The sequence below is a fragment of the Triticum aestivum genome, chromosome 2D, assembly GCF_018294505.1.
Source record: "Triticum aestivum cultivar Chinese Spring chromosome 2D, IWGSC CS RefSeq v2.1, whole genome shotgun sequence".
Taxonomy (NCBI): Eukaryota; Viridiplantae; Streptophyta; class Magnoliopsida; order Poales; family Poaceae; genus Triticum; species Triticum aestivum.
Window position 1 is genome coordinate 513560892 of NC_057799.1, and position 12479 is coordinate 513573370.

A 12479-nucleotide genomic window follows, 5' to 3' on the forward strand; every position below is an offset into this window, starting at 1 on the left:
ATGCCAACAGCAACGGCACCGGTCGACGACCCCTTCTACAACCAGTACATGGAGAACGTGATCTGGCTGGGCACGGACGTGCCTACGACCCCGAGGAGACCCAAAGTCAGGATGGCCGCGCCCAGTACGTCCCCGATGAAGAGGCCGGCGACCGTGCTGACTATGACCATGGTGACTCGTGGCATGAAGACGATGACATCTATGTCGAAGGTGATGGTGATGAAGAAGAAGAAGAAGGCAATGACGTTGATATTAGTGGCGCTCCATTGTTCATCGACGAGCTGACCCAAAAAGCAGAAGCACAAAAGAAGAGGAAGAGCATTCGCAGGGGTTCATATACACAAGATGAGGACAAGTTGATTTGCCAAGCTTGGGTGGAGATTAGCCAAGATCCGAGGACCGGCGCGCAACAAAAGGGCATTGTTTTTTGGACGAGAGTCCGCAAAACATTCCATGAAAGGAAGATGTTCGAGCCCTACCAAATTACAAGCAACCGTGGCATCGGCTCGATTCAAAAGAGATGGTTGTTCATCCAACAAGAGTGCAACAAGTATCAAGCCGCATTTGAGAGCGTTGAAGCACGGCCCGTGAGTGGTCTCGGCGTTTGGGACACGGTATGCTCTCCTCTTCCTAGCCCTTTCCTTGCTACGGCCATGAGACTTCGGCCTTGTATATGTTTGCATGTTCACTTCTTGTTGATCATGTGTCGTAGGCATTTCAATATTTGGAGGCATTCAAGGCCCGGCATAATGACAAGCCATTCACTCTTACGCATTGTTGGACGATCATCAACAATTGCCCTAAGTTCAAGGACCAATACCGTGAACTACAAAGCAAGAGAGGACTGAAGACGGCCAAGTTCGCCGGAGGTGGAGATGGCGAGGCGTTGAAGAGGCCGAGGGGCAAGACCAACTCTAAGGTTGATGACATACGTGATGCCTCATCCATGGCATTGCATGACACTTTACATGGCATGATGTTTCAAAAGATTGTGAGGGACGAGAAGAAGCGGCAAAGTAAGGACGAGCAAATGAAGCAATACCTAGACCTTCAAAGAAAGAAGCTTGAGATGGAGGAGGCGGCCAAGAAGAGGAAGATCGACATGGAGGAGGCGGCCCAGCAAAGGCAGCTCGACATGGAGGAGGCCGACCGGCAAAGGCAGCTCGACATCGAGGCTGACAACGTCAAGGCCAGGCAGAGGCAGCTCGACATCGAGGCCACCAATGCCGCCACCAAAGCGAAGGAGGTGGCCCTTGCGATCATGAGCGTGGACTTGTCGAAGATGAGCGAGAAGACGAGGGCCTGGTTCGAGGCCAGACAGAAGGAGATACTCGACGCCGAAGGCCTGAACTAGGTCGTCCGATCGGCGTGGCCGTTCTTTTTGAAGGCTGGCATGGGTGCCGCCCGCCCGCTGGGCCGCTGGCAGTGTGCCGGCGGGAAAACATTCATTTTGGAGGCCGGCTGTGTTGCCGGCCGCTGGCTGTGTTGCCGGCGAGGACAACTATTCATTTTGGAGGCTGGCTGTGTTGCCGGCCGCTGGCCGATGCCGGCGATGGACGTGTAGGCCGCTGGCTTTGTTGCCGGCGCGATGAACTGGGCCGTGAACTAGGGCTTGGCATTTGAAATATTGCTTTTTTTAAATAGACGCGGACATGATGGGGCAAACGGATGCGGCCGCGCGCTGGGCGCACGGTCACCGCATCCAGGACACGCCCGGACACGACCCCAAATCCCTACCCAAACGGACAGGATCCGGACAAAACGGACGTCCGTTTGGCGTCGCGCGGTGGAGTTGGCATTATTCTTGATTGGTGGTGATGGCCGGGTGGCGCTGCTGGCGACGGCACGCACCGGCACCAGCCTCGGCCCCGTCCCGCCCGCCGCCCGTATTAGACTAGTGCTGTAGTGCCGTCCTCGTCTCCCGGCTTTCGGCTCGTTTCATAATGGACGCACAAATGGAGGCAAACAGGGAGGATCTATCTACTCCTACTAGCGAGTTGTCAAGGAGTTCTTTTTCTTACAAGAGGAGTTGTCAAGGAGTTCGTCATCGGACGGGGTGTGTGTTTCATCTCGTGTTTGGCAGTGTATTTCGATCGACGTTGTACTTCTGGCATCTAGTTCACGTCTCTATCCACCGGCATAGTATGCCACTGTGGCTGCGAACCCAGCGATTGCGATTGCTGAGAAGAAATTGTCTGCCTGTCTCCGTACTACTAGCATGACCTTCATCCATGAGTCGGTGATTAATATGGCCTAACGTTAAAAAACATGAATGTTAACTGAAGAAAACAAAAGGAAGTTATGAAGCGTGCCGATGAGATTCCTGATGCGCAGAACACCTTCCAAAAAAGAATGTACTGGACTGGACCGGACGCAGCAAAGGGAAGCAGAGCCTCGGCGATGTTCTTGATGCTAGTCCCGTTTAACTACGGCCATGCTTGGCCTACGGAGCTGTTGGGTGGTCACGGCCCTAATAGTTTTGTTGCCATTCTTCAACAGCAATGTAGCTACGCTCCTATAGCATCCACACAGTCGATGGTACGCTGTACCTTCCTCCAAGCTGTCAGTCCCTTCGCCGTGCTGTGCGAATGCTAGCTAGCTCCTTCAGAGTTGCCCGTGCCCTGCACAAGAATTCCTTCCTTCCTGTGGTGGTACGTTCTAATTAAGCTGGATTTGGTGCCTGCGCCAATAATTTAAGCGCCCATGCACGGTAGCTAGAGAAGGGGCTGATGTCTCCGGCCGGTCCATGGGGACCATGGAGGTTTTGGCGTGGCTCCGAGTGGGAAATGCTGTGCGCCACTGGCCGGCTCGCTGTGCAGTGTTATGATCCGAGCAGCGGTGACAGCTCCGTCGCTCCAACCGCCTCCCTCGGTTGACGTTTTCGGGACGGTGCGCAGGCGTTGAGACGAAGGCAAAGACTGTTTATTGACGGGTCATGCCTTCGTGCCTTTTCTGGGCCAATCATATGGCTGTTTTTGACGCGAGAATATTCGTGTTTTACCGGTCTTGATGATGATCAGTGGCCATGTTTGCTGATTATGGTGCTCGTGTGGCCACCGAACTGTTCCTGGTCGTGTGGCGCTCTTTGGACTGTACTACATCTTTAAAGATACTAGTTACAGCACAAGGAAATACCAAGGAAGGGTATAAATCCCCTCGGCACAGTCGGGGCTTCTTTGATTCAAATCATTCTCGAAGTAAGTTTGGAGGATTCTAATAGGTAGGATTCCAATACGAATTTTTTTCTTAGGATTCACTTCACTAGATTACATATGAAAATTTTCATCCACTCCAACCTCTTTAAAAAAATTCTTCGCTTTTTCTGTGCACAGTCAAATACCCTTGTAATCCTGTAATACTCAAGGTGACATGAAACTCTATTCCTACGTTTGTTATATCCATACGTTTTGGAAATCATGTGATTCAAAGAGGTCCTTATAGCATCTACAACCGGACTTGGCAAATTCGACCCCTGTAACTACCGCGGACGTGCTCGAGCGCGTCCGCAGACAGTGACCGGTCACACCTCAAATAATCCAATCCACAACCGGATACCTCAAATCCATACTATTACATGCAACACAAACTAATCTTTAAGCGGAGCTCGTCCAGCTCCGCCGTGCTCATGTCCGGCAACCGGCTGCGCCCCTCAGAGTGTTGGTTCGGTCGCTGGCGAGGTAGAGTAGGACATGGGACACGAGACGGCTCACGGGACTCAAGGCGCCGCCGTCTCCCGTGCCCTACTATTCCTCATCGGAGCCCAGAACCCTAACGGTGCCGGTGGATGTCAGATCGATGATGGAACGTCCTGGGACGAGCCGATCACATCCACGACGACGCGGTTGCGGCGTCAAGACTGGTGCACCATACGGGCCGCCGGAGTATAATTAGAAAGCGCTTGGTTATCTCCCACATGCAAGATTATTCTTCGAGACGGGGATCATGTGCAGTTGAAACCGCTACTGTAATGTAGAGCATCTACAGCTGTATGTAGCTAATCCGTCCCATCTATACAGTTGCCGGTCACCCAAAAATGCAATGTGAAAGAAACTACGTTGATACCACCATACGAAATATAGAGACAAAAGAGGCATGATTCACAGTGCAAATGGACATAGCCTCACAGTTCATTGACAAAAAGATGAAGGAAATATGCCATCGAGGCAATAATAAAGTTGTTGTTTATATTTTCTTATATCATGATAAATGTTTATTATTCATGCTAGAATTGTATTAACAGGAAACTTGATACATGTGTGAGTACATAGACAAAATACAGTGTCCCTAATAAGACTCTATTAGACTAGCTCGTTAATCAATGATGGTTAAGTTTCCTAACCATAAACATGTGTTGTCATTTGATGAACGAGATCACATCATTAGGACAATGATGTGATGGACAAGACCCATCCATTAGCTTAGCATAATGATCGTTAAGTTTTATTGCTATTGCTTTCTTCATGACTTATACATATTTCTTTGACTATGAGATTATGCAACTCGCGGATACCGGAGGAATACCTTGTGCCCTATCAAACGTCACAACGTAACTGGGTGATTATAAAGATGCTCTAGAGTTATCTCTGAAGGTGTTTGTTGGGTTGGCATAGATCAAGATTATGATTTGTCACTTCGAGTATCGGAGAGGTATCTCTAGGCCCTCTCGATAATGCACATCATAATAAGCCTTCAAGCAATATGACTAATGAGTTAGTTACGGGATGATGCATTACGGAACGAGTAAAGAGACTTGCCAGTAACGAGATTGAACTAGGTATGAAGATACCGACGATCGAATCTTGGGCAAGTAACATACGCTGACAAAGGGAATCACGTATGTTGTCATTGCGGTTCGACCGATAAAAATCTTCGTAGAATATGTGGGAGCCAATATGAGCATCCAGGTTCCGCTATTGGTTATTGACCGGAGAGGCGTCTCGGTCATGTCTACATAGTTCTCGAACCCGTAGGGTCCGCACGCTTAACGTCCGATGACGATTTGTATTATATGAGTTATGTGATTTGGTGGCCGAATGTTATTCGTAGTCCCGGATGAGATCACGGACATGACGAGGAGTCTCAAAGTGGTCGAGAGGTAAAGATTGATATATTGGATGATAGTATTCGGACACCGGAAGTGTTCCGGAATGTATCGGGTACATATCGGAGTACCGGGGGGGTTACCGGAACCCCCGGGGGGAAGATATGGGCCATATGAGGGAGGCACACCAGCCCACAAAGGGGTGGCGCGCCCCCCACGGGGAAGCAGGCCGAATAGGACTAGGAGAGGAGGCGGCGCTCCCCTTTCCTTCTCCCCCTCTCTCTCCTTCCCCCTGTCCCCCTCCAGTAAAAGGAAAGGGGGTCGAATCCTACTAGGAGCCCAAGTAGGACTCCTTCTACTAGCGACGCGCCTAGGGCTGGCCTCCTCCCCCTCCCTCCTTTATATACGTGCGGAGGGGGCGCCTACAACACACATCAATTGTTCCAAGCCGTGTGCGGCGCCCCCCTCCACAGTGAAAGATCGTGGATGTCGCCTAGAGGGGGTGAATATGAGATTTAAAATAATTACGGTTTAGGCTTGAACAAATGCGGAATAAACATAGCGGTTAATTTGTTAAGCACAAAACCTACAACAACTAGGCTCACCTATGTGCACCAACAACTTATGCTAAGCAAGATAAACTACTAGGTGATAGCAAGATATATGACAAGAAACAATATGGCTATCACAAAGTAAAGTGCATAAGTAAAGAGCTCGGGTAAGAGATAACCGAGGCACGCGGAGACGACGATGTATCCCGAAGTTCACACCCTTGCGGATGCTAATCTCCGTTTGAAGCGGTGTGAAGGCACAATGCTCCCCAAGAAGACACTAGAGCCACCGTAATCTCCTCACGCCCTCGCACAATGCAAGATGCCGTGATTCCACTAAGGGACCCTTGAGGGCGGTCACCGAACCCGTACAAATGGCAACCCTTGGGAGCGGTCGCCGAACCCGTACACTTTGGCAACCTTTGGGGGCGGTCACCGGTACCCGTCAAATTGCTCCGGGCGATCTCCACAACCTAATTGGAGACCCCGACGCTTGCCCGGAGCTTTACACCACAATGATTGAGCTCCGAACAACACCAACCGTCTAGGGCGCCAAGGCACCCAAGAGGAACAAGCTCTAGGGTGCCCAAACACCCAAGAGTAATAAGCTTCTCAAACTTCACTTCCACGTATCACCGTGGAGAACTCAAACCGATGCACCAAATGCAATGGCAAGGGCACATGGAGTGCCCAAGTCCTTCTCTCTCAAATCCCACCGAAGCAACTTGTTGAGGATATAGACCTTAGAGTCACCCGCCAGGAGGGGCCGGGTTACTCATATGGTCATTGCCAGAAGCCCGGCGCCAAGCTTAAAGACGGTGGGCCAAAGATGGGCTTAAGACCCGGATATGGCTTAAGGCCCGTAGTACAATCATTATTATGGTAGAACTTGTAGTGTAAGGCCAGAATAGTTGAGAGTCCGAGCCGGACACTCTTATGAGCCGGCCGGGACTCTGAGAGCTGCAGGGCGTCAGCCTCCCTATATAAAGGGACGACCCGGCAGCAGTTTAAGGGCGAGAACAATCTCATCGAGAGCCGGGCAAAGCAGTTTAGCTCCCTAGTTATCGAAACCCTAATCAATACCACATCAAACTGGACGTAGGCTTTTACCTTCACCGTAAGGGGCCGAACCAGTATAAACCCTCGTGTTCCTTGTCCCGCATTAACCCCTTCAAGCTTCCTAGCTGCGATGGCTCCACGACTAAGTCCTAACTCAAGGACATCTGCCGTGACAATTCCACGACAGTTGGCGCCCACCGTGGGGCCAGCGCACGGTGGATTTGAGTTCTTGAAGGGCAGCTTCGAAGGGCTCAAGGGATACGCTGTGGGCCGGATGACCAAGAGTCGTCGCGGCAAGCTCTACATCGACGATGCAAACTGGGGCCCCGACGCCGGCTCAATTGAGTACGGGTACCGGGTCCCCTTCGGCGGGATTCATGTTTTCATTGGCATGATTGGTGAGCCGGGCCCTGAGCCGGGTCTCTGCGCCGATCTCGTCGAGACGGCTCAGCGTGCGCGACCCGCCCGGGCCCGGCCTGCCGTAAGGCGCGCTTTTGTGGGATGTATCCATGGAGGGCCCTCTGATCTATCTGGGTCCGGTGATGAGGCGGCCGCCGGCTCTGACGGCGAGTCGGCCACCGATGAGTCAAACTCGTATCAACTTCAAGATGGCAGGCTCATGGGTTGTTCCGACGGTGACAGTATTCCGGACCCGTTTGAGCCGCCAAGTCAGGTTGGAGTCTTTATGGCTGGCGCGCAGCCTGTTCAGAACCCCGCTGCTGGAGCGGGAAACCCGGTGCCTTCTCCGGCTCAGGTGCTGATGGATCTCACGGACAAGATGACGGCCCTGTTAACCGCCACGGTTGACCCAGCGGATCAGGCTCAGCATGATGCGGAGGTGGCACAGTTAAAATTGGATCTAGTGAAAGCTAAGGAGGAGCTTGCAGCGGAAGGGATCAGGATGGCTGCAGAGAGGGCGGCTCTCGATGCCCAAACTCAGCTGATCCAGACGCAATCCTTCCAACTCACGATGGATCAGAACGCGTCCAATGAGGTCATGAGAAGGAGGCATCAAAAGGCCCAATCTCGACTCCCTCCGGTTTACGATCCACGCAACCTCTTCAACACGCCAGGAGCAGGGTCTAGTAACCCGCGAGGGGTCATAGTGCCCGGGTCTGGAACCCCTATTTAGCCACGAGTGATGGGGCCTCCCCAGGTGCCCCCTGCCCCGCTTCAGTACGTGCCAATACCCCTGGGTCATTATAATAACCCGCTGGAGAACATGGTCACTGCGGCAGCACGGCTGGCGGCTCTCCCAGTTGACGGCGACTCTCCGACGGCTATTGAAACCCGCCGGGTCAGGGAACTCCTTCAGGTGGCACTGGCGCAGCAAGAGGCGTACTCCTACAGCCGGGATAGGATCCACTCAACCCCTCGTCCGGGCCAGAGCCCGAGTTACAGCCGGCACATGGTCTCAGCAACCGGCTCAAGTAACGTCCGACGCCACGACCCGCCCCCTGGCCACGGCCCGGCTTATAACGGAGCCTTTCACGCCGCAGATCAGGACAGAGCGCAGCAAGAGGCGGAGCAAGTGCCTCAATTGACGGCTTACCAGACCCCCCCGGCTTATCCGACGACTTCCGTCGACGTGGGTATCCCCACCAGGACTGGGGGTGTCCCTTGTTTAGTACCAGCTATCCGCAATGAGCGTCTACCCAAGGACTTCAAAGGCCCTAGGAAGGTGCCTAATTACACAGCAGACTTATAGCCTGCAGCCTGGATCGAGAGTTATGAGATGGCTATGGAGCTGTTGGAGGTCAGTGAGGCGGCCATGGCTAAGTATTTCACCATGATGTTAGATGGGACTGCCCGCACTTGGTTGAAAGGGCTACCACCGAATTCCATTGGGTCTTGGGCTGAGCTAAAAGCCCGGTTCATCCAAAACTTCAAAGATACCTGTAGGCAGTCTATGTCAATTGTGGATTTGACTAACTGTAAGCAGCAGGAGGGTGAGTCCACGACACATTGGGTTCGCCGGGTTAAGGAGATCATACACTCGTCAGACAAGATGGATGCCGGCTCAGCGGTTTTAATGCTGGAGTAGAATTGTCGTTTTGTGCCCCTGAAGATGAAACTCGGGCGGCTTAAGCGCGACTGCAGTGATATGGGTACACTAATGGCGGCTCTTGTCAAGTACGCCGATTCTGATGGTACCAAGGATCCCCCTTCAGATGATGAAAGGACAGGGAAGGGAATGAAGAACGGCAATGGCAAGGGTCCTCAGTTTAACCCGGGAAACCAAGGAGGAGGCAAGCGCAAGGCTGATGGTAGCCTAGAGTTTGTAGCCAACGCCAGCACACAAGGTAATAACCAGCGACGCAAGGGGAGGCCCTCTCCCCGAGGCGGCGGGTCAGGTCCGACGCTGGAGCAGCTGTTGAATGAACCTTGTCCAAGGCATGGCTCTAGAGAGAAGCCAGCGACTCATCTGTGGAAGGATTGTGCAATCATGAAGGCCTTTAAGAATTACAATGGCCCGGGCGGCGGCTCAGGCGCCGGCGGTTTTCATGGCCCGGGTGGCGGCTCAAATTCCGGTCCTCAGAACGGTCAAGGGGTCTTTAATCAGCAGCCTGGCCAGGGTCATCAGCAGCAGCAGGGGGGTTATCAGACCAATCCAAAGCAGCTTAGCGGTGGACAGTATCATGTGTTTACCACCAGTCTGTGTAAGCGAGATTAGAAGCTCCATAAGAGGGCAGTGAATGCTGTTGAGCCGGCGGTCCCACGCTACTTGCGGTGGTCTGAGCAGCCTATAGTGTGGAGCAGGGAGGATCACCCTCCACGGGTGGACAATCTGGGTCACTTGGCCCTGGTGGTGGCTCCTCAGGTGGGAGGATATAAGTTCACAAAGGTGCTCATGGATGGAGGCAGCAGCATCAACATCCTCTATTATGAGACTTTCCGCCGTATGGGGTTGGTTGATAAAAACCTCAGCCAGTCAAACACTATCTTCCATGGTGTGGTACCTGGTAAGTCGGCTTATCCAGTCGGCAAGATCGAATTGGAAGTAGCCTTTGGAGATGAGAACAACTACAGGGTGGAGAAATTGACCTTTGAGGTGGTTAAGATAAGAAGCCCGTACCATGCTATATTTGGGTGGCCGGCTTACGCCAAGTTCATGGCTCGGCCGTGTTATGTGTACTTACAGCTCAAGATGCCGGGTCATAACGGGACCATTACGGTTCACGGCAGCCGGAAAGCGGCCCTGGAGTGTGAGGAAGGCGATGCAGCTTATGCAGAATCTGTTTGTGCAACAGAGGAGTTGAAGTTTTACAAGGACAATGTTGACCCAACTGATATGACCTCTCTGAAAAAGCCGACTACGGAGCAGGAGCCGGCGATGAAATTTAAGTCAGCTGATGAGACTAAACTTGTTGATTTCGTTCCAGGAGACTCATCTCAGCAATTTAGCATCAGTGCCAATCTGGATCCAAAATAGGAAGGCGCGTTCATCGAGTTCATCCGTGAGAATAGGGACATCTTCGCATGGAAACCTTCTGACATGCCAGGTGTACCTAGAGAACTCGCTGAGCACACTCTCAATGTTGATCCGAAATTTAAGCCGGTCAGGCAGTTCCTTCGGCGGTTTAATGAAGAGAGGCGGAAGGCCATTGGTGAAGAGGTGGCCCGGCTCTTGGCGGCCGGGTTTATTGTTGAAGTTTTTCACCCAGAGTGGTTGGCTAACCCGGTGCTCGTACTCAAGAAGAACGGCACCTGGCGGATGTGTGTGGACTACACGGACTTAAACAAGGCATGTCCGGCTGATCCTTTTGCCCTCCCCCGTATTGATCAAATCATTGATGCTACGGTAGGTTGTGCACGTTTGAGTTTCTTGGATGCTTATTATGGATATCATCAGATTAAGATGGCAGTTAAGGACCAGGAGAAGACAGCGTTCATCACTCCCTTTGGAGCCTTCTGCTATGTGTCTATGCCCTTTGGACTCAAGTGTGCACAGGCGACTTACCAGCGTTGTGTACAGAACTGTCTTCATAAACAGATTGGGCGCAATGTTCACGCTTATGTGGACGATATTGTGGTTAAGTCCATAAAAGAGGACACCCTGATAGATGATTTAAGGGAGACCTTTGATAACCTCCGGGTCTACAAGATGATGCTTAACCCGGCCAAGTGTGTTTTTGGTGTTCCTGCAGGCAAACTCTTGGGTTTTTTGGTTTCTGACAGAGGCATTGAAGCTAACCCGAAGAAGATCAAGGCCATCACCTCCCTAGCTAAGCCGGCGTGTATAAATGACGTTCAGCGCTTGGCGGGTTGCATCGCTGCTTTAAGCCGGTTCATAAGCCGTTTGGGTGAGAAGGCCATGCCTTTATATCAGTTGATGAAGAAAACTGATAACTTTGTCTAGAATGATGCAGCTGATACTGCCTTTGAGGATTTGAAGAAGCAGCTGGCAGAGCCTCCAGTCCTTGCTGCTCCGGTTGATAAGGAGCCCTTATTATTATATGTGGCGGCGAACACACGAGCCGTCAGTGTGGCTATGGTGGTGGAGCGCAAGGAGGGTAAGGAGCATCCGGTTCAGCGGCCGGTTTATTATGTCAGCGAAGTGCTCATTGAGTCCAAGCAGCGATATCCGCATTGGCAGAAGCTTTTTTATGGTGTGTTCATGGCAAGCCGGAAACTTAAGCATTATTTTCAGGGTCATCCCATCACTGTGGTCAGTTCTGCCCCTCTTGGTGATATCATTCAAAACAGAGAGGCCACAGGGAGAGTAGCTAAGTGGGCTATAGAGCTTGGGCCTCATGGTCTCAAGTACGTGCCACGCACTGCTGTTAAATCTCAGGCCTTGGTGGATTTCATCAATGATTGGACAGAGTCACAAGTGCCCGAGCAGAAGCCGGATAACACATATTGGACTATCCAGTTTGACGGGTCCAGGCAGTTGGAGGGCTCGGGGGCTGGAGTTGTATTGGCTTCCCCTAAAGGTGACAAGTTCCATTATGTGCTACGGTTGATGTTTCCTTGCACTAACAATGCGGCTGAGTACGAGGCCTTGCTCCATGGTCTTCGGATGGCTAAGGAGATGAGCTTGAGCCGGGTAAGGTGTTTCGGTGACTCAGACTTGGTGGCTCAACAAGTATCGGGCAAGTGGGACTCTAAGGACCCTCTCATGGCGGCTTATCGCCGCGAGGTTGACGCCATTGCTGGGCACTTTCAGGGTTACCAAGTGGAACACATCGATCGCAGGAAGAACGAGGCGGCGGATGCTTTAAGCCGGCTGGGCTCTCAGCGAAAACCGGTGCCGCCTAACACTTTCCTGGACGTCCTGTATAGCCCTTCTATTAAGTTGCCTACAGAGGAAGACTTGGCTGTCCCTGACCCAGAGGCACGACTGGTGGCGGCTCTCCATATCATACCAGACTGGACAATGCCATATCTGGCTTACATGACCCGGGGCGAGTTGCCTGAGGATGAAACTTTGGCCAGGCAAATAACCCGGCGGGCTAAGTCAATGATTGTTATCAATGGGGAGTTGCATCACCGCAGTGTTACGGGGGCGTTTCAGCGTTGCGTTTCCCCTGAGGAAGGTCAAGAGATCTTACGTGAGATCCATGAAGGGGATTGTGGCCATCACGCCCGCTCAAAGTCCCTTGTGGTCAAGGCTTTTCGTCATGGTTTTTATTGGTTGACGGCTCATGCAGATGCAGAGGACTTGGTCAGTAAGTGTGACGGTTGCCAAAGGTTTTCACGACGGGCTCATGTGCCGGCTCAGGAGCTGAGGATGATCCCAAGCACTTGGCCCTTTGCGGTCTGGGGGCTTGATATGGTTGGGCCTTTCAAAAGGTCCAAGGATAAGAAGACCCACCTTTTGGTGG